Genomic DNA, 26456 nt, shown 5'->3' on the forward strand with positions numbered 1-26456 from the left:
TTGCTTTAAATGCGTTTGTAGCGCATGATTGTACATTTGAGCTGAATGTGTCAAAATCTTAAAAATTAACAGGTGCCCAAGCAATTTCATGCTAGAATCATCATCCGGATGCCAAAATAAACTAAATACAGCAAAAGATTTGAGTGCACAAAGTTTGGTTTAGATTTGACAGCCATAATCAGCAATTGTGTACATTTGAGCTGAATGTGTCAAAATCTTAAAAATTAACAGGTGCCCAAGCAATTTCATGCTAGAATCATCATCCGGATGCCAAACTAAACTAAATACAGCAAAAGATTTGAGTGCACAACGTTTGGTTTAGGTTTGACAGCCATAATCACCTTTTTATTGCTTTAAATGCGTTTTTAGCGCATGATTGTACATTTGAGCTGAATGTGTCAAAATCTTAAAAATTAACAGGTGCCCAAGCAATTTCATGCTAGAATCATCATCCGGATTCCAAAATAAACTAAATACAGCAAAAGATTTGAGTGCACAACGTTTGGTTTAGGTTTGACAGCCATAATCACCTTTTTATTGCTTTAAATGCGTTTTTAGCGCATGATTGTACATTTGAGCTGAATGTGTCAAAATCTTAAAAATTAACAGGTGCCCAAGCAATTTCATGCTAGAATCATCATCCGGATGCCAAAATAAACTAAATACAGCAAAAGATTTGAGTGCACAACGTTTGGTTTAGGTTTGACAGCCATAATCACCTTTTTATTGCTTTAAATGCGTTTGTAGCGCATGATTGTACATTTGAGCTGAATGTGTCAAAATCTTAAAAATTAACAGGTGCCCAAGCAATTTCATGCTAGAATCATCATCCGGATGCCAAAATAAACTAAATACAGCAAAAGATTTGAGTGCACAACGTTTGGTTTAGATTTGACAGCCATAATCAGCAATTGTGTACATTTGAGCTGACTGTGTCAAAATCTTAAAAATTAACAGGTGCCCAAGCAATTTCATGCTAGAATCATCATCCGGATGCCAAAATAAACTAAATACAGCAAAAGATTTGAGTGCACAACGTTTGGTTTAGGTTTGACAGCCATAATCACCTTTTTATTGCTTTAAATGCGTTTTTAGCGCATGATTGTACATTTGAGCTGAATGTGTCAAAATCTGAAAAATTAACAGGTGCCCAAGCAATTTCATGCTAGAATCATCATCCGGATGCCAAAATAAACTAAATACAGCAAAAGATTTGAGTGCACAACGTTTGGTTTAGATTTGACAGCCATAATCAGCAATTGTGTACATTTGAGCTGAATGTGTCAAAATCTTAAAATTTAACAGGTGCCCAAGCAATTTCATGCTAGAATCAGCATCCGGATCCCAAATTAAACTAAATACAGCAAAAGATTTGAGTGCACAACGTTTGGTTTAGGTTTGACAGCCATAATCACCTTTTTATTGCTTTAAATGCGTTTGTAGCGCATGATTGTACATTTGAGCTGAATGTGTCAAAATCTTAAAAATTAACAGGTGCCCAAGCAATTTCATGCTAGAATCATCATCCGGATGCCAAAATAAACTAAATACAGCAAAAGATTTGAGTGCACAAAGTTTGGTTTAGATTTGACAGCCATAATCAGCAATTGTGTACATTTGAGCTGAATGTGTCAAAATCTTAAAAATTAACAGGTGCCCAAGCAATTTCATGCTAGAATCATCATCCGGATGCCAAACTAAACTAAATACAGCAAAAGATTTGAGTGCACAACGTTTGGTTTAGGTTTGACAGCCATAATCACCTTTTTATTGCTTTAAATGCGTTTTTAGCGCATGATTGTACATTTGAGCTGAATGTGTCAAAATCTTAAAAATTAACAGGTGCCCAAGCAATTTCATGCTAGAATCATCATCCGGATTCCAAAATAAACTAAATACAGCAAAAGATTTGAGTGCACAACGTTTGGTTTAGGTTTGACAGCCATAATCACCTTTTTATTGCTTTAAATGCGTTTTTAGCGCATGATTGTACATTTGAGCTGAATGTGTCAAAATCTTAAAAATTAACAGGTGCCCAAGCAATTTCATGCTAGAATCATCATCCGGATGCCAAAATAAACTAAATACAGCAAAAGATTTGAGTGCACAACGTTTGGTTTAGATTTAACAGCCATAATCAGCAATTGTGTACATTTGAGCTGAATGTGTCAAAATCTTAAAAATTAACAGGTGCCCAAGCAATTTCATGCTAGAATCATCATCCGGATGCCAAAATAAACTAAATACAGCAAAAGATTTGAGTGCACAACGTTTGGTTTAGGTTTGACAGCCATAATCACCTTTTTATTGCTTTAAATGCGTTTTTAGCGCATGATTGTACATTTGAGCTGAATGTGTCAAAATCTTAAAAATTAACAGGTGCCCAAGCAATTTCATGCTAGAATCATCATCCGGATGCCAAAATAAACTAAATACAGCAAAAGATTTGTGCACAACGTTTGGTTTAGATTTGACAGCCATAATCAGCAATTGTGTACATTTGAGCTGAATGTGTCCAAATCTTAAAAATTAACAGGTGCCCAAGCAATTTCATGCTAGAATCATCATCCTGATGCCAATATAAACTAAATATAGCAAAAGATTTGAGTGCACAACGTTTGGTTTAGGTTTGACAGCCATAATCACCTTTTTATTGCTTTAAATGCGTTTGTAGCGCATGATTGTACATTTGAGCTGAATGTGTCAAAATCTTAAAAATTAACAGGTGCCCAAGCAATTTCATGCTAGAATCATCATCCGGATGCCAAAATAAACTAAATATAGCAAAAGATTTGAGTGCACAACGTTTGGTTTAGGTTTGACAGCCATAATCACCTTTTTATTGCTTTAAATGCGTTTTTAGCGCATGATTGTACATTTGAGCTGAATGTGTCAAAATCTTAAAAATTAACAGGTGCCCAAGCAATTTCATGCTAGAATCATCATCCGGATGCCAAAATAAACTAAATACAGCAAAAGATTTGAGTGCACAACGTTTGGTTTAGGTTTGACAGCCATAATCACCTTTTTATTGCTTTAAATGCGTTTGTAGCGCATGATTGTACATTTGAGCTGAATGTGTCAAAATCTTAAAAATTAACAGGTGCCCAAGCAATTTCATGCTAGAATCATCATCCGGATGCCAAAATAAACTAAATACAGCAAAAGATTTGAGTGCACAACGTTTGGTTTAGATTTGACAGCCATAATCAGCAATTGTGTACATTTGAGCTGACTGTGTCAAAATCTTAAAAATTAACAGGTGCCCAAGCAATTTCATGCTAGAATCATCATCCGGATGCCAAAATAAACTAAATACAGCAAAAGATTTGAGTGCACAACGTTTGGTTTAGGTTTGACAGCCATAATCACCTTTTTATTGCTTTAAATGCGTTTTTAGCGCATGATTGTACATTTGAGCTGAATGTGTCAAAATCTGAAAAATTAACAGGTGCCCAAGCAATTTCATGCTAGAATCATCATCCGGATGCCAAAATAAACTAAATACAGCAAAAGATTTGAGTGCACAACGTTTGGTTTAGATTTGACAGCCATAATCAGCAATTGTGTACATTTGAGCTGAATGTGTCAAAATCTTAAAATTTAACAGGTGCCCAAGCAATTTCATGCTAGAATCAGCATCCGGATCCCAAATTAAACTAAATACAGCAAAAGATTTGAGTGCACAACGTTTGGTTTAGGTTTGACAGCCATAATCACCTTTTTATTGCTTTAAATGCGTTTGTAGCGCATGATTGTACATTTGAGCTGAATGTGTCAAAATCTTAAAAATTAACAGGTGCCCAAGCAATTTCATGCTAGAATCATCATCCGGATGCCAAAATAAACTAAATACAGCAAAAGATTTGAGTGCACAAAGTTTGGTTTAGATTTGACAGCCATAATCAGCAATTGTGTACATTTGAGATGAATGTGTCAAAATCTTAAAAATTAACAGGTGCCCAAGCAATTTCATGCTAGAATCATCATCCGGATGCCAAACTAAACTAAATACAGCAAAAGATTTGAGTGCACAACGTTTGGTTTAGGTTTGACAGCCATAATCACCTTTTTATTGCTTTAAATGCGTTTTTAGCGCATGATTGTACATTTGAGCTGAATGTGTCAAAATCTTAAAAATTAACAGGTGCCCAAGCAATTTCATGCTAGAATCATCATCCGGATTCCAAAATAAACTAAATACAGCAAAAGATTTGAGTGCACAACGTTTGGTTTAGGTTTGACAGCCATAATCACCTTTTTATTGCTTTAAATGCGTTTTTAGCGCATGATTGTACATTTGAGCTGAATGTGTCAAAATCTTAAAAATTAACAGGTGCCCAAGCAATTTCATGCTAGAATCATCATCCGGATGCCAAAATAAACTAAATACAGCAAAAGATTTGAGTGCACAACGTTTGGTTTAGGTTTGACAGCCATAATCACCTTTTTATTGCTTTAAATGCGTTTGTAGCGCATGATTGTACATTTGAGCTGAATGTGTCAAAATCTTAAAAATTAACAGGTGCCCAAGCAATTTCATGCTAGAATCATCATCCGGATGCCAAAATAAACTAAATACAGCAAAAGATTTGAGTGCACAACGTTTGGTTTAGATTTGACAGCCATAATCAGCAATTGTGTACATTTGAGCTGACTGTGTCAAAATCTTAAAAATTAACAGGTGCCCAAGCAATTTCATGCTAGAATCATCATCCGGATGCCAAAATAAACTAAATACAGCAAAAGATTTGAGTGCACAACGTTTGGTTTAGGTTTGACAGCCATAATCACCTTTTTATTGCTTTAAATGCGTTTTTAGCGCATGATTGTACATTTGAGCTGAATGTGTCAAAATCTGAAAAATTAACAGGTGCCCAAGCAATTTCATGCTAGAATCATCATCCGGATGCCAAAATAAACTAAATACAGCAAAAGATTTGAGTGCACAACGTTTGGTTTAGATTTGACAGCCATAATCAGCAATTGTGTACATTTGAGCTGAATGTGTCAAAATCTTAAAATTTAACAGGTGCCCAAGCAATTTCATGCTAGAATCAGCATCCGGATCCCAAATTAAACTAAATACAGCAAAAGATTTGAGTGCACAACGTTTGGTTTAGGTTTGACAGCCATAATCACCTTTTTATTGCTTTAAATGCGTTTGTAGCGCATGATTGTACATTTGAGCTGAATGTGTCAAAATCTTAAAAATTAACAGGTGCCCAAGCAATTTCATGCTAGAATCATCATCCGGATGCCAAAATAAACTAAATACAGCAAAAGATTTGAGTGCACAAAGTTTGGTTTAGATTTGACAGCCATAATCAGCAATTGTGTACATTTGAGCTGAATGTGTCAAAATCTTAAAAATTAACAGGTGCCCAAGCAATTTCATGCTAGAATCATCATCCGGATGCCAAACTAAACTAGATACAGCAAAAGATTTGAGTGCACAACGTTTGGTTTAGGTTTGACAGCCATAATCACCTTTTTATTGCTTTAAATGCGTTTTTAGCGCATGATTGTACATTTGAGCTGAATGTGTCAAAATCTTAAAAATTAACAGGTGCCCAAGCAATTTCATGCTAGAATCATCATCCGGATTCCAAAATAAACTAAATACAGCAAAAGATTTGAGTGCACAACGTTTGGTTTAGGTTTGACAGCCATAATCACCTTTTTATTGCTTTAAATGCGTTTTTAGCGCATGATTGTACATTTGAGCTGAATGTGTCAAAATCTTAAAAATTAACAGGTGCCCAAGCAATTTCATGCTAGAATCATCATCCGGATGCCAAAATAAACTAAATACAGCAAAAGATTTGAGTGCACAACGTTTGGTTTAGATTTGACAGCCATAATCAGCAATTGTGTACATTTGAGCTGAATGTGTCAAAATCTTAAAATTTAACAGGTGCCCAAGCAATTTCATGCTAGAATCAGCATCCGGATCCCAAATTAAACTAAATACAGCAAAAGATTTGAGTGCACAACGTTTGGTTTAGGTTTGACAGCCATAATCACCTTTTTATTGCTTTAAATGCGTTTTTAGCGCATGATTGTACATTTGAGCTGAATGTGTCAAAATCTTAAAAATTAACAGGTGCCCAAGCAATTTCATGCTAGAATCATCATCCGGATGCCAAAATAAACTAAATACAGCAAAAGATTTGAGTGCACAACGTTTGGTTTAGGTTTGACAGCCATAATCACCTTTTTATTGCTTTAAATGCGTTTTTAGCGCATGATTGTACATTTGAGCTGAATGTGTCAAAATCTTAAAAATTAACAGGTGCCCAAGCAATTTCATGCTAGAATCATCATCCGGATGCCAAAATAAACTAAATACAGCAAAAGATTTGAGTGCACAACGTTTAGTTTAGATTTGACAGCCTTAATCAGCAATTGTGTACATTTGAGCTGAATGTGTCAAAATCTTAAAAATTAACAGGTGCCCAAGCAATTTCATGCTAGAATCATCATCCGGATGCCAAAATAAACTAAATACAGCAAAAGATTTGTGCACAACGTTTGGTTTAGATTTGACAGCCATAATCAGCAATTGTGTACATTTGAGCTGAATGTGTCCAAATCTTAAAAATTAACAGGTGGTCAAGCAATTTCATGCTAGAATCATCATCCGGATGCCAAAATAAACTAAATACAGCAAAAGATTTGAGTGCACAAAGTTTGGTTTAGATTTGACAGCCATAATCAGCAATTGTGTACATTTGAGCTGAATGTGTCAAAATCTTAAAAATTAACAGGTGCCCAAGCAATTTCATGCTAGAATCATCATCCGGATGCCAAAATAAACTAAATACAGCAAAAGATTTGAGTGCACAACGTTTGGTTTAGGTTTGACAGCCATAATCACCTTTTTATTGCTTTAAATGCGTTTTTAGCGCATGATTGTACATTTGAGCTGAATGTGTCAAAATCTTAAAAATTAACAGGTGCCCAAGCAATTTCATGCTAGAATCATCATCCGGATGCCAAAATAAACCAAATACAGCAAAAGATTTGAGTGCACAACGTTTGGTTTAGATTTGACAGCCATAATCAGCAATTGTGTACATTTGAGCTGAATGTGTCAAAATCTTAAAAATTAACAGGTGCCCAAGCAATTTCATGCTAGAATCATCATCCGGATGCCAAAATAAACTAAATACAGCAAAAGATTTGAGTGCACAACGTTTGGTTTAGGTTTGACAGCCATAATCACCTTTTTATTGCTTTAAATGCGTTTGTAGCGCATGATTGTACATTTGAGCTGAATGTGTCAAAATCTTAAAAATTAACAGGTGCCCAAGCAATTTCATGCTAGAATCATCATCCGGATGCCAAAATAAACTAAATACAGCAAAAGATTTGAGTGCACAAAGTTTGGTTTAGATTTGACAGCCATAATCAGCAATTGTGTACATTTGAGCTGAATGTGTCAAAATCTTAAAAATTAACAGGTGCCCAAGCAATTTCATGCTAGAATCATCATCCGGATGCCAAAATAAACTAAATACAGCAAAAGATTTGAGTGCACAACGTTTGGTTTAGGTTTGACAGCCATAATCACCTTTTTATTGCTTTAAATGCGTTTTTAGCGCATGATTGTACATTTGAGCTGAATGTGTCAAAATCTTAAAAATTAACAGGTGCCCAAGCAATTTCATGCTAGAATCATCATCCGGATTCCAAAATAAACTAAATACAGCAAAAGATTTGAGTGCACAACGTTTGGTTTAGGTTTGACAGCCATAATCACCTTTTTATTGCTTTAAATGCGTTTTTAGCGCATGATTGTACATTTGAGCTGAATGTGTCAAAATCTTAAAAATTAACAGGTGCCCAAGCAATTTCATGCTAGAATCATCATCCGGATGCCAAAATAAACTAAATACAGCAAAAGATTTGAGTGCACAACGTTTGGTTTAGATTTAACAGCCATAATCAGCAATTGTGTACATTTGAGCTGAATGTGTCAAAATCTTAAAAATTAACAGGTGCCCAAGCAATTTCATGCTAGAATCATCATCCGGATGCCAAAATAAACTAAATACAGCAAAAGATTTGAGTGCACAACGTTTGGTTTAGGTTTGACAGCCATAATCACCTTTTTATTGCTTTAAATGCGTTTTTAGCGCATGATTGTACATTTGAGCTGAATGTGTCAAAATCTTAAAAATTAACAGGTGCCCAAGCAATTTCATGCTAGAATCATCATCCGGATGCCAAAATAAACTAAATACAGCAAAAGATTTGAGTGCACAACGTTTAGTTTAGATTTGACAGCCTTAATCAGCAATTGTGTACATTTGAGCTGAATGTGTCAAAATCTTAAAAATTAACAGGTGCCCAAGCAATTTCATGCTAGAATCATCATCCGGATGCCAAAATAAACTAAATACAGCAAAAGATTTGTGCACAACGTTTGGTTTAGATTTGACAGCCATAATCAGCAATTGTGTACATTTGAGCTGAATGTGTCCAAATCTTAAAAATTAACAGGTGGTCAAGCAATTTCATGCTAGAATCATCATCCGGATGCCAAAATAAACTAAATACAGCAAAAGATTTGAGTGCACAAAGTTTGGTTTAGATTTGACAGCCATAATCAGCAATTGTGTACATTTGAGCTGAATGTGTCAAAATCTTAAAAATTAACAGGTGCCCAAGCAATTTCATGCTAGAATCATCATCCGGATGCCAAAATAAACTAAATACAGCAAAAGATTTGAGTGCACAACGTTTGGTTTAGGTTTGACAGCCATAATCACCTTTTTATTGCTTTAAATGCGTTTTTAGCGCATGATTGTACATTTGAGCTGAATGTGTCAAAATCTTAAAAATTAACAGGTGCCCAAGCAATTTCATGCTAGAATCATCATCCGGATGCCAAAATAAACCAAATACAGCAAAAGATTTGAGTGCACAACGTTTGGTTTAGATTTGACAGCCATAATCAGCAATTGTGTACATTTGAGCTGAATGTGTCAAAATCTTAAAAATTAACAGGTGCCCAAGCAATTTCATGCTAGAATCATCATCCGGATGCCAAAATAAACTAAATACAGCAAAAGATTTGAGTGCACAACGTTTGGTTTAGGTTTGACAGCCATAATCACCTTTTTATTGCTTTAAATGCGTTTGTAGCGCATGATTGTACATTTGAGCTGAATGTGTCAAAATCTTAAAAATTAACAGGTGCCCAAGCAATTTCATGCTAGAATCATCATCCGGATGCCAAAATAAACTAAATACAGCAAAAGATTTGAGTGCACAAAGTTTGGTTTAGATTTGACAGCCATAATCAGCAATTGTGTACATTTGAGCTGAATGTGTCAAAATCTTAAAAATTAACAGGTGCCCAAGCAATTTCATGCTAGAATCATCATCCGGATGCCAAAATAAACTAAATACAGCAAAAGATTTGAGTGCACAACGTTTGGTTTAGGTTTGACAGCCATAATCACCTTTTTATTGCTTTAAATGCGTTTTTAGCGCATGATTGTACATTTGAGCTGAATGTGTCAAAATCTTAAAAATTAACAGGTGCCCAAGCAATTTCATGCTAGAATCATCATCCGGATTCCAAAATAAACTAAATACAGCAAAAGATTTGAGTGCACAACGTTTGGTTTAGGTTTGACAGCCATAATCACCTTTTTATTGCTTTAAATGCGTTTTTAGCGCATGATTGTACATTTGAGCTGAATGTGTCAAAATCTTAAAAATTAACAGGTGCCCAAGCAATTTCATGCTAGAATCATCATCCGGATGCCAAAATAAACTAAATACAGCAAAAGATTTGAGTGCACAACGTTTGGTTTAGATTTAACAGCCATAATCAGCAATTGTGTACATTTGAGCTGAATGTGTCAAAATCTTAAAAATTAACAGGTGCCCAAGCAATTTCATGCTAGAATCATCATCCGGATGCCAAAATAAACTAAATACAGCAAAAGATTTGAGTGCACAACGTTTGGTTTAGGTTTGACAGCCATAATCACCTTTTTATTGCTTTAAATGCGTTTTTAGCGCATGATTGTACATTTGAGCTGAATGTGTCAAAATCTTAAAAATTAACAGGTGCCCAAGCAATTTCATGCTAGAATCATCATCCGGATGCCAAAATAAACTAAATACAGCAAAAGATTTGTGCACAACGTTTGGTTTAGATTTGACAGCCATAATCAGCAATTGTGTACATTTGAGCTGAATGTGTCCAAATCTTAAAAATTAACAGGTGCCCAAGCAATTTCATGCTAGAATCATCATCCTGATGCCAATATAAACTAAATATAGCAAAAGATTTGAGTGCACAACGTTTGGTTTAGGTTTGACAGCCATAATCACCTTTTTATTGCTTTAAATGCGTTTGTAGCGCATGATTGTACATTTGAGCTGAATGTGTCAAAATCTTAAAAATTAACAGGTGCCCAAGCAATTTCATGCTAGAATCATCATCCGGATGCCAAAATAAACTAAATATAGCAAAAGATTTGAGTGCACAACGTTTGGTTTAGGTTTGACAGCCATAATCACCTTTTTATTGCTTTAAATGCGTTTTTAGCGCATGATTGTACATTTGAGCTGAATGTGTCAAAATCTTAAAAATTAACAGGTGCCCAAGCAATTTCATGCTAGAATCATCATCCGGATGCCAAAATAAACTAAATACAGCAAAAGATTTGAGTGCACAACGTTTGGTTTAGGTTTGACAGCCATAATCACCTTTTTATTGCTTTAAATGCGTTTGTAGCGCATGATTGTACATTTGAGCTGAATGTGTCAAAATCTTAAAAATTAACAGGTGCCCAAGCAATTTCATGCTAGAATCATCATCCGGATGCCAAAATAAACTAAATACAGCAAAAGATTTGAGTGCACAACGTTTGGTTTAGATTTGACAGCCATAATCAGCAATTGTGTACATTTGAGCTGACTGTGTCAAAATCTTAAAAATTAACAGGTGCCCAAGCAATTTCATGCTAGAATCATCATCCGGATGCCAAAATAAACTAAATACAGCAAAAGATTTGAGTGCACAACGTTTGGTTTAGGTTTGACAGCCATAATCACCTTTTTATTGCTTTAAATGCGTTTTTAGCGCATGATTGTACATTTGAGCTGAATGTGTCAAAATCTGAAAAATTAACAGGTGCCCAAGCAATTTCATGCTAGAATCATCATCCGGATGCCAAAATAAACTAAATACAGCAAAAGATTTGAGTGCACAACGTTTGGTTTAGATTTGACAGCCATAATCAGCAATTGTGTACATTTGAGCTGAATGTGTCAAAATCTTAAAATTTAACAGGTGCCCAAGCAATTTCATGCTAGAATCAGCATCCGGATCCCAAATTAAACTAAATACAGCAAAAGATTTGAGTGCACAACGTTTGGTTTAGGTTTGACAGCCATAATCACCTTTTTATTGCTTTAAATGCGTTTGTAGCGCATGATTGTACATTTGAGCTGAATGTGTCAAAATCTTAAAAATTAACAGGTGCCCAAGCAATTTCATGCTAGAATCATCATCCGGATGCCAAAATAAACTAAATACAGCAAAAGATTTGAGTGCACAAAGTTTGGTTTAGATTTGACAGCCATAATCAGCAATTGTGTACATTTGAGCTGAATGTGTCAAAATCTTAAAAATTAACAGGTGCCCAAGCAATTTCATGCTAGAATCATCATCCGGATTCCAAAATAAACTAAATACAGCAAAAGATTTGAGTGCACAACGTTTGGTTTAGGTTTGACAGCCATAATCACCTTTTTATTGCTTTAAATGCGTTTTTAGCGCATGATTGTACATTTGAGCTGAATGTGTCAAAATCTTAAAAATTAACAGGTGCCCAAGCAATTTCATGCTAGAATCATCATCCGGATGCCAAAATAAACTAAATACAGCAAAAGATTTGAGTGCACAACGTTTGGTTTAGGTTTGACAGCCATAATCACCTTTTTATTGCTTTAAATGCGTTTGTAGCGCATGATTGTACATTTGAGCTGAATGTGTCAAAATCTTAAAAATTAACAGGTGCCCAAGCAATTTCATGCTAGAATCATCATCCGGATGCCAAAATAAACTAAATACAGCAAAAGATTTGAGTGCACAACGTTTGGTTTAGATTTGACAGCCATAATCAGCAATTGTGTACATTTGAGCTGACTGTGTCAAAATCTTAAAAATTAACAGGTGCCCAAGCAATTTCATGCTAGAATCATCATCCGGATGCCAAAATAAACTAAATACAGCAAAAGATTTGAGTGCACAACGTTTGGTTTAGGTTTGACAGCCATAATCACCTTTTTATTGCTTTAAATGCGTTTTTAGCGCATGATTGTACATTTGAGCTGAATGTGTCAAAATCTGAAAAATTAACAGGTGCCCAAGCAATTTCATGCTAGAATCATCATCCGGATGCCAAAATAAACTAAATACAGCAAAAGATTTGAGTGCACAACGTTTGGTTTAGATTTGACAGCCATAATCAGCAATTGTGTACATTTGAGCTGAATGTGTCAAAATCTTAAAATTTAACAGGTGCCCAAGCAATTTCATGCTAGAATCAGCATCCGGATCCCAAATTAAACTAAATACAGCAAAAGATTTGAGTGCACAACGTTTGGTTTAGGTTTGACAGCCATAATCACCTTTTTATTGCTTTAAATGCGTTTGTAGCGCATGATTGTACATTTGAGCTGAATGTGTCAAAATCTTAAAAATTAACAGGTGCCCAAGCAATTTCATGCTAGAATCATCATCCGGATGCCAAAATAAACTAAATACAGCAAAAGATTTGAGTGCACAAAGTTTGGTTTAGATTTGACAGCCATAATCAGCAATTGTGTACATTTGAGCTGAATGTGTCAAAATCTTAAAAATTAACAGGTGCCCAAGCAATTTCATGCTAGAATCATCATCCGGATGCCAAACTAAACTAGATACAGCAAAAGATTTGAGTGCACAACGTTTGGTTTAGGTTTGACAGCCATAATCACCTTTTTATTGCTTTAAATGCGTTTTTAGCGCATGATTGTACATTTGAGCTGAATGTGTCAAAATCTTAAAAATTAACAGGTGCCCAAGCAATTTCATGCTAGAATCATCATCCGGATTCCAAAATAAACTAAATACAGCAAAAGATTTGAGTGCACAACGTTTGGTTTAGGTTTGACAGCCATAATCACCTTTTTATTGCTTTAAATGCGTTTTTAGCGCATGATTGTACATTTGAGCTGAATGTGTCAAAATCTTAAAAATTAACAGGTGCCCAAGCAATTTCATGCTAGAATCATCATCCGGATGCCAAAATAAACTAAATACAGCAAAAGATTTGAGTGCACAACGTTTGGTTTAGATTTGACAGCCATAATCAGCAATTGTGTACATTTGAGCTGAATGTGTCAAAATCTTAAAATTTAACAGGTGCCCAAGCAATTTCATGCTAGAATCAGCATCCGGATCCCAAATTAAACTAAATACAGCAAAAGATTTGAGTGCACAACGTTTGGTTTAGGTTTGACAGCCATAATCACCTTTTTATTGCTTTAAATGCGTTTTTAGCGCATGATTGTACATTTGAGCTGAATGTGTCAAAATCTTAAAAATTAACAGGTGCCCAAGCAATTTCATGCTAGAATCATCATCCGGATGCCAAAATAAACTAAATACAGCAAAAGATTTGAGTGCACAACGTTTGGTTTAGGTTTGACAGCCATAATCACCTTTTTATTGCTTTAAATGCGTTTTTAGCGCATGATTGTACATTTGAGCTGAATGTGTCAAAATCTTAAAAATTAACAGGTGCCCAAGCAATTTCATGCTAGAATCATCATCCGGATGCCAAAATAAACTAAATACAGCAAAAGATTTGTGCACAACGTTTGGTTTAGATTTGACAGCCATAATCAGCAATTGTGTACATTTGAGCTGAATGTGTCCAAATCTTAAAAATTAACAGGTGCCCAAGCAATTTCATGCTAGAATCATCATCCTGATGCCAATATAAACTAAATATAGCAAAAGATTTGAGTGCACAACGTTTGGTTTAGGTTTGACAGCCATAATCACCTTTTTATTGCTTTAAATGCGTTTGTAGCGCATGATTGTACATTTGAGCTGAATGTGTCAAAATCTTAAAAATTAACAGGTGCCCAAGCAATTTCATGCTAGAATCATCATCCGGATGCCAAAATAAACTAAATATAGTAAAAGATTTGAGTGCACAACGTTTGGTTTAGGTTTGACAGCCATAATCACCTTTTTATTGCTTTAAATGCGTTTTTAGCGCATGATTGTACATTTGAGCTGAATGTGTCAAAATCTTAAAAATTAACAGGTGCCCAAGCAATTTCATGCTAGAATCATCATCCGGATGCCAAAATAAACTAAATACAGCAAAAGATTTGAGTGCACAACGTTTGGTTTAGGTTTGACAGCCATAATCACCTTTTTATTGCTTTAAATGCGTTTGTAGCGCATGATTGTACATTTGAGCTGAATGTGTCAAAATCTTAAAAATTAACAGGTGCCCAAGCAATTTCATGCTAGAATCATCATCCGGATGCCAAAATAAACTAAATACAGCAAAAGATTTGAGTGCACAACGTTTGGTTTAGATTTGACAGCCATAATCAGCAATTGTGTACATTTGAGCTGACTGTGTCAAAATCTTAAAAATTAACAGGTGCCCAAGCAATTTCATGCTAGAATCATCATCCGGATGCCAAAATAAACTAAATACAGCAAAAGATTTGAGTGCACAACGTTTGGTTTAGGTTTGACAGCCATAATCACCTTTTTATTGCTTTAAATGCGTTTTTAGCGCATGATTGTACATTTGAGCTGAATGTGTCAAAATCTGAAAAATTAACAGGTGCCCAAGCAATTTCATGCTAGAATCATCATCCGGATGCCAAAATAAACTAAATACAGCAAAAGATTTGAGTGCACAACGTTTGGTTTAGATTTGACAGCCATAATCAGCAATTGTGTACATTTGAGCTGAATGTGTCAAAATCTTAAAATTTAACAGGTGCCCAAGCAATTTCATGCTAGAATCAGCATCCGGATCCCAAATTAAACTAAATACAGCAAAAGATTTGAGTGCACAACGTTTGGTTTAGGTTTGACAGCCATAATCACCTTTTTATTGCTTTAAATGCGTTTTTAGCGCATGATTGTACATTTGAGCTGAATGTGTCAAAATCTTAAAAATTAACAGGTGCCCAAGCAATTTCATGCTAGAATCATCATCCGGATGCCAAAATAAACTAAATACAGCAAAAGATTTGAGTGCACAACGTTTGGTTTAGGTTTGACAGCCATAATCACCTTTTTATTGCTTTAAATGCGTTTGTAGCGCATGATTGTACATTTGAGCTGAATGTGTCAAAATCTTAAAAATTAACAGGTGCCCAAGCAATTTCATGCTAGAATCATCATCCGGATGCCAAAATAAACTAAATACAGCAAAAGATTTGAGTGCACAACGTTTGGTTTAGATTTGACAGCCATAATCAGCAATTGTGTACATTTGAGCTGACTGTGTCAAAATCTTAAAAATTAACAGGTGCCCAAGCAATTTCATGCTAGAATCATCATCCGGATGCCAAAATAAACTAAATACAGCAAAAGATTTGAGTGCACAACGTTTGGTTTAGGTTTGACAGCCATAATCACCTTTTTATTGCTTTAAATGCGTTTTTAGCGCATGATTGTACATTTGAGCTGAATGTGTCAAAATCTGAAAAATTAACAGGTGCCCAAGCAATTTCATGCTAGAATCATCATCCGGATGCCAAAATAAACTAAATACAGCAAAAGATTTGAGTGCACAACGTTTGGTTTAGATTTGACAGCCATAATCAGCAATTGTGTACATTTGAGCTGAATGTGTCAAAATCTTAAAATTTAACAGGTGCCCAAGCAATTTCATGCTAGAATCAGCATCCGGATCCCAAATTAAACTAAATACAGCAAAAGATTTGAGTGCACAACGTTTGGTTTAGGTTTGACAGCCATAATCACCTTTTTATTGCTTTAAATGCGTTTGTAGCGCATGATTGTACATTTGAGCTGAATGTGTCAAAATCTTAAAAATTAACAGGTGCCCAAGCAATTTCATGCTAGAATCATCATCCGGATGCCAAAATAAACTAAATACAGCAAAAGATTTGAGTGCACAAAGTTTGGTTTAGATTTGACAGCCATAATCAGCAATTGTGTACATTTGAGCTGAATGTGTCAAAATCTTAAAAATTAACAGGTGCCCAAGCAATTTCATGCTAGAATCATCATCCGGATGCCAAACTAAACTAGATACAGCAAAAGATTTGAGTGCACAACGTTTGGTTTAGGTTTGACAGCCATAATCACCTTTTTATTGCTTTAAATGCGTTTTTAGCGCATGATTGTACATTTGAGCTGAATGTGTCAAAATCTTAAAAATTAACAGGTGCCCAAGCAATTTCATGCTAGAATCATCATCCGGATTCCAAAATAAACTAAATACAGCAAAAGATTTGAGTGCACAACGTTTGGTTTAGGTTTGACAGCCATAATCACCTTTTTATTGCTTTAAATGCGTTTTTAGCGCATGATTGTACATTTGAGCTGAATGTGTCAAAATCTTAAAAATTAACAGGTGCCCAAGCAATTTCATGCTAGAATCATCATCCGGATGCCAAAATAAACTAAATACAGCAAAAGATTTGAGTGCACAACGTTTGGTTTAGATTTGACAGCCATAATCAGCAATTGTGTACATTTGAGCTGAATGTGTCAAAATCTTAAAATTTAACAGGTGCCCAAGCAATTTCATGCTAGAATCAGCATCCGGATCCCAAATTAAACTAAATACAGCAAAAGATTTGAGTGCACAACGTTTGGTTTAGGTTTGACAGCCATAATCACCTTTTTATTGCTTTAAATGCGTTTTTAGCGCATGATTGTACATTTGAGCTGAATGTGTCAAAATCTTAAAAATTAACAGGTGCCCAAGCAATTTCATGCTAGAATCATCATCCGGATGCCAAAATAAACTAAATACAGCAAAAGATTTGAGTGCACAACGTTTGGTTTAGGTTTGACAGCCATAATCACCTTTTTATTGCTTTAAATGCGTTTTTAGCGCATGATTGTACATTTGAGCTGAATGTGTCAAAATCTTAAAAATTAACAGGTGCCCAAGCAATTTCATGCTAGAATCATCATCCGGATGCCAAAATAAACTAAATACAGCAAAAGATTTGAGTGCACAACGTTTAGTTTAGATTTGACAGCCTTAATCAGCAATTGTGTACATTTGAGCTGAATGTGTCAAAATCTTAAAAATTAACAGGTGCCCAAGCAATTTCATGCTAGAATCAGCATCCGGATCCCAAATTAAACTAAATACAGCAAAAGATTTGAGTGCACAACGTTTGGTTTAGGTTTGACAGCCATAATCACCTTTTTATTGCTTTAAATGCGTTTTTAGCGCATGATTGTACATTTGAGCTGAATGTGTCAAAATCTTAAAAATTAACAGGTGCCCAAGCAATTTCATGCTAGAATCATCATCCGGATGCCAAAATAAACTAAATACAGCAAAAGATTTGTGCACAACGTTTGGTTTAGATTTGACAGCCATAATCAGCAATTGTGTACATTTGAGCTGAATGTGTCAAAATCTTAAAAATTAACAGGTGCCCAAGCAATTTCATGCTAGAATCATCATCCGGATGCCAAAATAAACTAAATACAGCAAAAGATTTGAGTGCACAACGTTTGGTTTAGATTTGACAGCCATAATCAGCAATTGTGTACATTTGAGCTGAATGTGTCCAAATCTTAAAAATTAACAGGTGGTCAAGCAATTTCATGCTAGAATCATCATCCGGATGCCAAAATAAACTAAATACAGCAAAAGATTTGAGTGCACAAAGTTTGGTTTAGATTTGACAGCCATAATCAGCAATTGTGTACATTTGAGCTGAATGTGTCAAAATCTTAAAAATTAACAGGTGCCCAAGCAATTTCATGCTAGAATCATCATCCGGATGCCAAAATAAACTAAATACAGCAAAAGATTTGAGTGCACAACGTTTGGTTTAGGTTTGACAGCCATAATCACCTTTTTATTGCTTTAAATGCGTTTTTAGCGCATGATTGTACATTTGAGCTGAATGTGTCAAAATCTTAAAAATTAACAGGTGCCCAAGCAATTTCATGCTAGAATCATCATCCGGATGCCAAAATAAACCAAATACAGCAAAAGATTTGAGTGCACAACGTTTGGTTTAGATTTGACAGCCATAATCAGCAATTGTGTACATTTGAGCTGAATGTGTCAAAATCTTAAAAATTAACAGGTGCCCAAGCAATTTCATGCTAGAATCATCATCCGGATGCCAAAATAAACTAAATACAGCAAAAGATTTGAGTGCACAACGTTTGGTTTAGGTTTGACAGCCATAATCACCTTTTTATTGCTTTAAATGCGTTTGTAGCGCATGATTGTACATTTGAGCTGAATGTGTCAAAATCTTAAAAATTAACAGGTGCCCAAGCAATTTCATGCTAGAATCATCATCCGGATGCCAAAATAAACTAAATACAGCAAAAGATTTGAGTGCACAAAGTTTGGTTTAGATTTGACAGCCATAATCAGCAATTGTGTACATTTGAGCTGAATGTGTCAAAATCTTAAAAATTAACAGGTGCCCAAGCAATTTCATGCTAGAATCATCATCCGGATGCCAAAATAAACTAAATACAGCAAAAGATTTGAGTGCACAACGTTTGGTTTAGGTTTGACAGCCATAATCACCTTTTTATTGCTTTAAATGCGTTTTTAGCGCATGATTGTACATTTGAGCTGAATGTGTCAAAATCTTAAAAATTAACAGGTGCCCAAGCAATTTCATGCTAGAATCATCATCCGGATTCCAAAATAAACTAAATACAGCAAAAGATTTGAGTGCACAACGTTTGGTTTAGGTTTGACAGCCATAATCACCTTTTTATTGCTTTAAATGCGTTTTTAGCGCATGATTGTACATTTGAGCTGAATGTGTCAAAATCTTAAAAATTAACAGGTGCCCAAGCAATTTCATGCTAGAATCATCATCCGGATGCCAAAATAAACTAAATACAGCAAAAGATTTGAGTGCACAACGTTTGGTTTAGATTTAACAGCCATAATCAGCAATTGTGTACATTTGAGCTGAATGTGTCAAAATCTTAAAAATTAACAGGTGCCCAAGCAATTTCATGCTAGAATCATCATCCGGATGCCAAAATAAACTAAATACAGCAAAAGATTTGAGTGCACAATGTTTGCTTTAGGTTTGACAGCCATAATCACCTTTTTATTGCTTTAAATGCGTTTTTAGCGCATGATTGTACATTTGAGCTGAATGTGTCAAAATCTTAAAAATTAACAGGTGCCCAAGCAATTTCATGCTAGAATCATCATCCGGATGCCAAAATAAACTAAATACAGCAAAAGATTTGAGTGCACAACGTTTAGTTTAGATTTGACAGCCTTAATCAGCAATTGTGTACATTTGAGCTGAATGTGTCAAAATCTTAAAAATTAACAGGTGCCCAAGCAATTTCATGCTAGAATCAGCATCCGGATCCCAAATTAAACTAAATACAGCAAAAGATTTGAGTGCACAACGTTTGGTTTAGGTTTGACAGCCATAATCACCTTTTTATTGCTTTAAATGCGTTTTTAGCGCATGATTGTACATTTGAGCTGAATGTGTCAAAATCTTAAAAATTAACAGGTGCCCAAGCAATTTCATGCTAGAATCATCATCCGGATGCCAAAATAAACTAAATACAGCAAAAGATTTGTGCACAACGTTTGGTTTAGATTTGACAGCCATAATCAGCAATTGTGTACATTTGAGCTGAATGTGTCCAAATCTTAAAAATTAACAGGTGCCCAAGCAATTTCATGCTAGAATCATCATCCTGATGCCAAAATAAACTAAATATAGCAAAAGATTTGAGTGCACAACGTTTGGTTTAGGTTTGACAGCCATAATCACCTTTTTATTGCTTTAAATGCGTTTGTAGCGCATGATTGTACATTTGAGCTGAATGTGTCAAAATCTTAAAAATTAACAGGTGCCCAAGCAATTTCATGCTAGAATCATCATCCGGATGCCAAAATAAACTAAATATAGCAAAAGATTTGAGTGCACAACGTTTGGTTTAGGTTTGACAGCCATAATCACCTTTTTATTGCTTTAAATGCGTTTGTTGCGCATGATTGTACATTTGAGCTGATTGTGTCAAAATCTTAAAAATGAACAGGTGCCCATGCAATTTCATGCTAGAATCATTATCCGGATGCCAAAATAAACTAAATACAGCAAAAGATTTGAGTGCACAACGTTTGGTTTAGATTTGACAGCCATAATCAGCAATTGTGTACATTTGAGCTGAATGTGTCAAAATCTTAAAAATTAACAGGTGCCCAAGCAATTTCATGCTAGAATCATCATCCGGATGCCAAAATAAACCAAATACAGCAAAAGATTTGAGTGCACAACGTTTGGTTTAGATTTGACAGCCATAATCAGCAATTGTGTACATTTGAGCTGAATGTGTCAAAATCTTAAAAATTAACAGGTGCCCAAGCAATTTCATGCTAGAATCATCATCCGGATGCCAAAATAAACTAAATACAGCAAAAGATTTGAGTGCACAACGTTTGGTTTAGGTTTGACAGCCATAATCACCTTTTTATTGCTTTAAATGCGTTTGTAGCGCATGATTGTACATTTGAGCTGAATGTGTCAAAATCTTAAAAATTAACAGGTGCCCAAGCAATTTCATGCTAGAATCATCATCCGGATGCCAAAATAAACTAAATACAGCAAAAGATTTGAGTGCACAACGTTTGGTTTAGATTTGACAGCCATAATCAGCAATTGTGTACATTTGAGCTGACTGTGTCAAAATCTTAAAAATTAACAGGTGCCCAAGCAATTTCATGCTAGAATCATCATCCGGATGCCAAAATAAACTAAATACAGCAAAATATTTGAGTGCACAACGTTTGGTTTAGGTTTGACAGCCATAATCACCTTTTTATTGCTTTAAATGCGTTTTTAGCGCATGATTGTACATTTGAGCTGAATGTGTCAAAATCTGAAAAATTAACAGGTGCCCAAGCAATTTCATGCTAGAATCATCATCCGGATGCCAAAATAAACTAAATACAGCAAAAGATTTGAGTGCACAACGTTTGGTTTAGATTTGACAGCCATAATCAGCAATTGTGTACATTTGAGCTGAATGTGTCAAAATCTTAAAATTTAACAGGTGCCCAAGCAATTTCATGCTAGAATCAGCATCCGGATCCCAAATTAAACTAAATACAGCAAAAGATTTGAGTGCACAACGTTTGGTTTAGGTTTGACAGCCATAATCACCTTTTTATTGCTTTAAATGCGTTTGTAGCGCATGATTGTACATTTGAGCTGAATGTGTCAAAATCTTAAAAATTAACAGGTGCCCAAGCAATTTCATGCTAGAATCATCATCCGGATGCCAAAATAAACTAAATACAGCAAAAGATTTGAGTGCACAAAGTTTGGTTTAGATTTGACAGCCATAATCAGCAATTGTGTACATTTGAGCTGAATGTGTCAAAATCTTAAAAATTAACAGGTGCCCAAGCAATTTCATGCTAGAATCATCATCCGGATCCCAAATTAAACTAAATACAGCAAAAGATTTGAGTGCACAACGTTTGGTTTAGGTTTGACAGCCATAATCACCTTTTTATTGCTTTAAATGCGTTTGTAGCGCATGATTGTACATTTGAGCTGAATGTGTCAAAATCTTAAAAATTAACAGGTGCCCAAGCAATTTCATGCTAGAATCATCATCCGGATGCCAAAATAAACTAAATACAGCAAAAGATTTGAGTGAACAACGTTTGGTTTAGATTTGACAGCCATAATCAGCAATTGTGTACATTTGAGCTGAATGTGTCAAAATCTTAAAAATTAACAGGTGCACAAGCAATTTCATGCTAGAATCATCATCCGGATGCCAAAATAAACTAAATACAGCAAAAGATTTGAGTGCACAACGTTTGGTTTAGGTTTGACAGCCATAATCACCTTTTTATTGCTTTAAATGCGTTTTTAGCGCATGATTGTACATTTGAGCTGAATGTGTCAAAATCTTAAAAATTAACAGGTGCCCAAGCAATTTCATGCTAGAATCATCATCCGGATTCCAAAATAAACTAAATACAGCAAAAGATTTGAGTGCACAACGTTTGGTTTAGGTTTGACAGCCATAATCACCTTTTTATTGCTTTAAATGCGTTTTTAGCGCATGATTGTACATTTGAGCTGAACGTGTCAAAATCTTAAAAATTAAAAGGTGCCCAAGCAATTTCATGCTAGAATCATCATCCGGATGCCAAAATAAACCAAATACAGCAAAAGATTTGAGTGCACAACGTTTGGTTTAGATTTGACAGCCATAATCAGCAATTGTGTACATTTGAGCTGAATGTGTCAAAATCTTAAAAATTAACAGGTGCCCAAGCAATTTCATGCTAGAATCATCATCCGGATTCCAAAATAAACTAAATACAGCAAAAGATTTGAGTGCACAACGTTTGGTTTAGGTTTGACAGCCATAATCACCGTTTTATTGCTTTAAATGCGTTTTTAGCGCATGATTGTACATTTGAGCTGAATGTGTCAAAATCTTAAAAATTAACAGGTGCCCAAGCATTTTCATGCTAGAATCATCATCCGGATGCCAAAATAAACTAAATACAGCAAAAGATTTGAGTGCACAAAGTTTGGTTTAGATTTGACAGCCATAATCAGCAATTGTGTACATTTGAGCTGAATGTGTCAAAATCTTAAAAATTAACAGGTGCCCAAGCAATTTCATGCTAGAATCATCATCCGGATGCCAAAATAAACTAAATACAGCAAAAGATTTGAGTGCACAACGTTTGGTTTAGGTTTGACAGCCATAATCACCTTTTTATTGCTTTAAATGCGTTTTTAGCGCATGATTGTACATTTGAGCTGAATGTGTCAAAATCTTAAAAATTAACAGGTGCCCAAGCAATTTCATGCTAGAATCATCATCCGGATTCCAAAATAAACTAAATACAGCAAAAGATTTGAGTGCACAACGTTTGGTTTAGGTTTGACAGCCATAATCACCTTTTTATTGCTTTAAATGCGTTTTTAGCGCATGATTGTACATTTGAGCTGAATGTGTCAAAATCTTAAAAATTAACAGGTGCCCAAGCAATTTCATGCTAGAATCATCATCCGGATGCCAAAATAAACTAAATACAGCAAAAGATTTGAGTGCACAACGTTTGGTTTAGATTTAACAGCCATAATCAGCAATTGTGTACATTTGAGCTGAATGTGTCAAAATCTTAAAAATTAACAGGTGCCCAAGCAATTTCATGCTAGAATCATCATCCGGATGCCAAAATAAACTAAATACAGCAAAAGATTTGAGTGCACAATGTTTGCTTTAGGTTTGACAGCCATAATCACCTTTTTATTGCTTTAAATGCGTTTTTAGCGCATGATTGTACATTTGAGCTGAATGTGTCAAAATCTTAAAAATTAACAGGTGCCCAAGCAATTTCATGCTAGAATCATCATCCGGATGCCAAAATAAACTAAATACAGCAAAAGATTTGAGTGCACAACGTTTAGTTTAGATTTGACAGCCTTAATCAGCAATTGTGTACATTTGAGCTGAATGTGTCAAAATCTTAAAAATTAACAGGTGCCCAAGCAATTTCATGCTAGAATCAGCATCCGGATCCCAAATTAAACTAAATACAGCAAAAGATTTGAGTGCACAACGTTTGGTTTAGGTTTGACAGCCATAATCACCTTTTTATTGCTTTAAATGCGTTTTTAGCGCATGATTGTACATTTGAGCTGAATGTGTCAAAATCTTAAAAATTAACAGGTGCCCAAGCAATTTCATGCTAGAATCATCATCCGGATGCCAAAATAAACTAAATACAGCAAAAGATTTGTGCACAACGTTTGGTTTAGATTTGACAGCCATAATCAGCAATTGTGTACATTTGAGCTGAATGTGTCCAAATCTTAAAAATTAACAGGTGCCCAAGCAATTTCATGCTAGAATCATCATCCTGATGCCAATATAAACTAAATATAGCAAAAGATTTGAGTGCACAACGTTTGGTTTAGGTTTGACAGCCATAATCACCTTTTTATTGCTTTAAATGCGTTTGTAGCGCATGATTGTACATTTGAGCTGAATGTGTCAAAATCTTAAAAATTAACAGGTGCCCAAGCAATTTCATGCTAGAATCATCATCCGGATGCCAAAATAAACTAAATATAGCAAAAGATTTGAGTGCACAACGTTTGGTTTAGGTTTGACAGCCATAATCACCTTTTTATTGCTTTAAATGCGTTTTTAGCGCATGATTGTACATTTGAGCTGAATGTGTCAAAATCTTAAAAATTAACAGGTGCCCAAGCAATTTCATGCTAGAATCATCATCCGGATGCCAAAATAAACTAAATACAGCAAAAGATTTGAGTGCACAACGTTTGGTTTAGGTTTGACAGCCATAATCACCTTTTTATTGCTTTAAATGCGTTTGTAGCGCATGATTGTACATTTGAGCTGAATGTGTCAAAATCTTAAAAATTAACAGGTGCCCAAGCAATTTCATGCTAGAATCATCATCCGGATGCCAAAATAAACTAAATACAGCAAAAGATTTGAGTGCACAACGTTTGGTTTAGATTTGACAGCCATAATCAGCAATTGTGTACATTTGAGCTGACTGTGTCAAAATCTTAAAAATTAACAGGTGCCCAAGCAATTTCATGCTAGAATCATCATCCGGATGCCAAAATAAACTAAATACAGCAAAAGATTTGAGTGCACAACGTTTGGTTTAGGTTTGACAGCCATAATCACCTTTTTATTGCTTTAAATGCGTTTTTAGCGCATGATTGTACATTTGAGCTGAATGTGTCAAAATCTGAAAAATTAACAGGTGCCCAAGCAATTTCATGCTAGAATCATCATCCGGATGCCAAAATAAACTAAATACAGCAAAAGATTTGAGTGCACAACGTTTGGTTTAGATTTGACAGCCATAATCAGCAATTGTGTACATTTGAGCTGAATGTGTCAAAATCTTAAAATTTAACAGGTGCCCAAGCAATTTCATGCTAGAATCAGCATCCGGATCCCAAATTAAACTAAATACAGCAAAAGATTTGAGTGCACAACGTTTGGTTTAGGTTTGACAGCCATAATCACCTTTTTATTGCTTTAAATGCGTTTGTAGCGCATGATTGTACATTTGAGCTGAATGTGTCAAAATCTTAAAAATTAACAGGTGCCCAAGCAATTTCATGCTAGAATCATCATCCGGATGCCAAAATAAACTAAATACAGCAAAAGATTTGAGTGCACAAAGTTTGGTTTAGATTTGACAGCCATAATCAGCAATTGTGTACATTTGAGCTGAATGTGTCAAAATCTTAAAAATTAACAGGTGCCCAAGCAATTTCATGCTAGAATCATCATCCGGATGCCAAACTAAACTAAATACAGCAAAAGATTTGAGTGCACAACGTTTGGTTTAGGTTTGACAGCCATAATCACCTTTTTATTGCTTTAAATGCGTTTTTAGCGCATGATTGTACATTTGAGCTGAATGTGTCAAAATCTTAAAAATTAACAGGTGCCCAAGCAATTTCATGCTAGAATCATCATCCGGATTCCAAAATAAACTAAATACAGCAAAAGATTTGAGTGCACAACGTTTGGTTTAGGTTTGACAGCCATAATCACCTTTTTATTGCTTTAAATGCGTTTTTAGCGCATGATTGTACATTTGAGCTGAATGTGTCAAAATCTTAAAAATTAACAGGTGCCCAAGCAATTTCATGCTAGAATCATCATCCGGATGCCAAAATAAACTAAATACAGCAAAAGATTTGAGTGCACAACGTTTGGTTTAGGTTTGACAGCCATAATCACCTTTTTATTGCTTTAAATGCGTTTGTAGCGCATGATTGTACATTTGAGCTGAATGTGTCAAAATCTTAAAAATTAACAGGTGCCCAAGCAATTTCATGCTAGAATCATCATCCGGATGCCAAAATAAACTAAATACAGCAAAAGATTTGTGCACAACGTTTGGTTTAGATTTGACAGCCATAATCAGCAATTGTGTACATTTGAGCTGAATGTGTCCAAATCTTAAAAATTAACAGGTGCCCAAGCAATTTCATGCTAGAATCATCATCCTGATGCCAATATAAACTAAATATAGCAAAAGATTTGAGTGCACAACGTTTGGTTTAGGTTTGACAGCCATAATCACCTTTTTATTGCTTTAAATGCGTTTGTAGCGCATGATTGTACATTTGAGCTG

This window comes from Festucalex cinctus, unplaced genomic scaffold (assembly GCF_051991245.1).
Source record: "Festucalex cinctus isolate MCC-2025b unplaced genomic scaffold, RoL_Fcin_1.0 HiC_scaffold_22, whole genome shotgun sequence".
NCBI classification, from domain to species: Eukaryota; Metazoa; Chordata; class Actinopteri; order Syngnathiformes; family Syngnathidae; genus Festucalex; species Festucalex cinctus.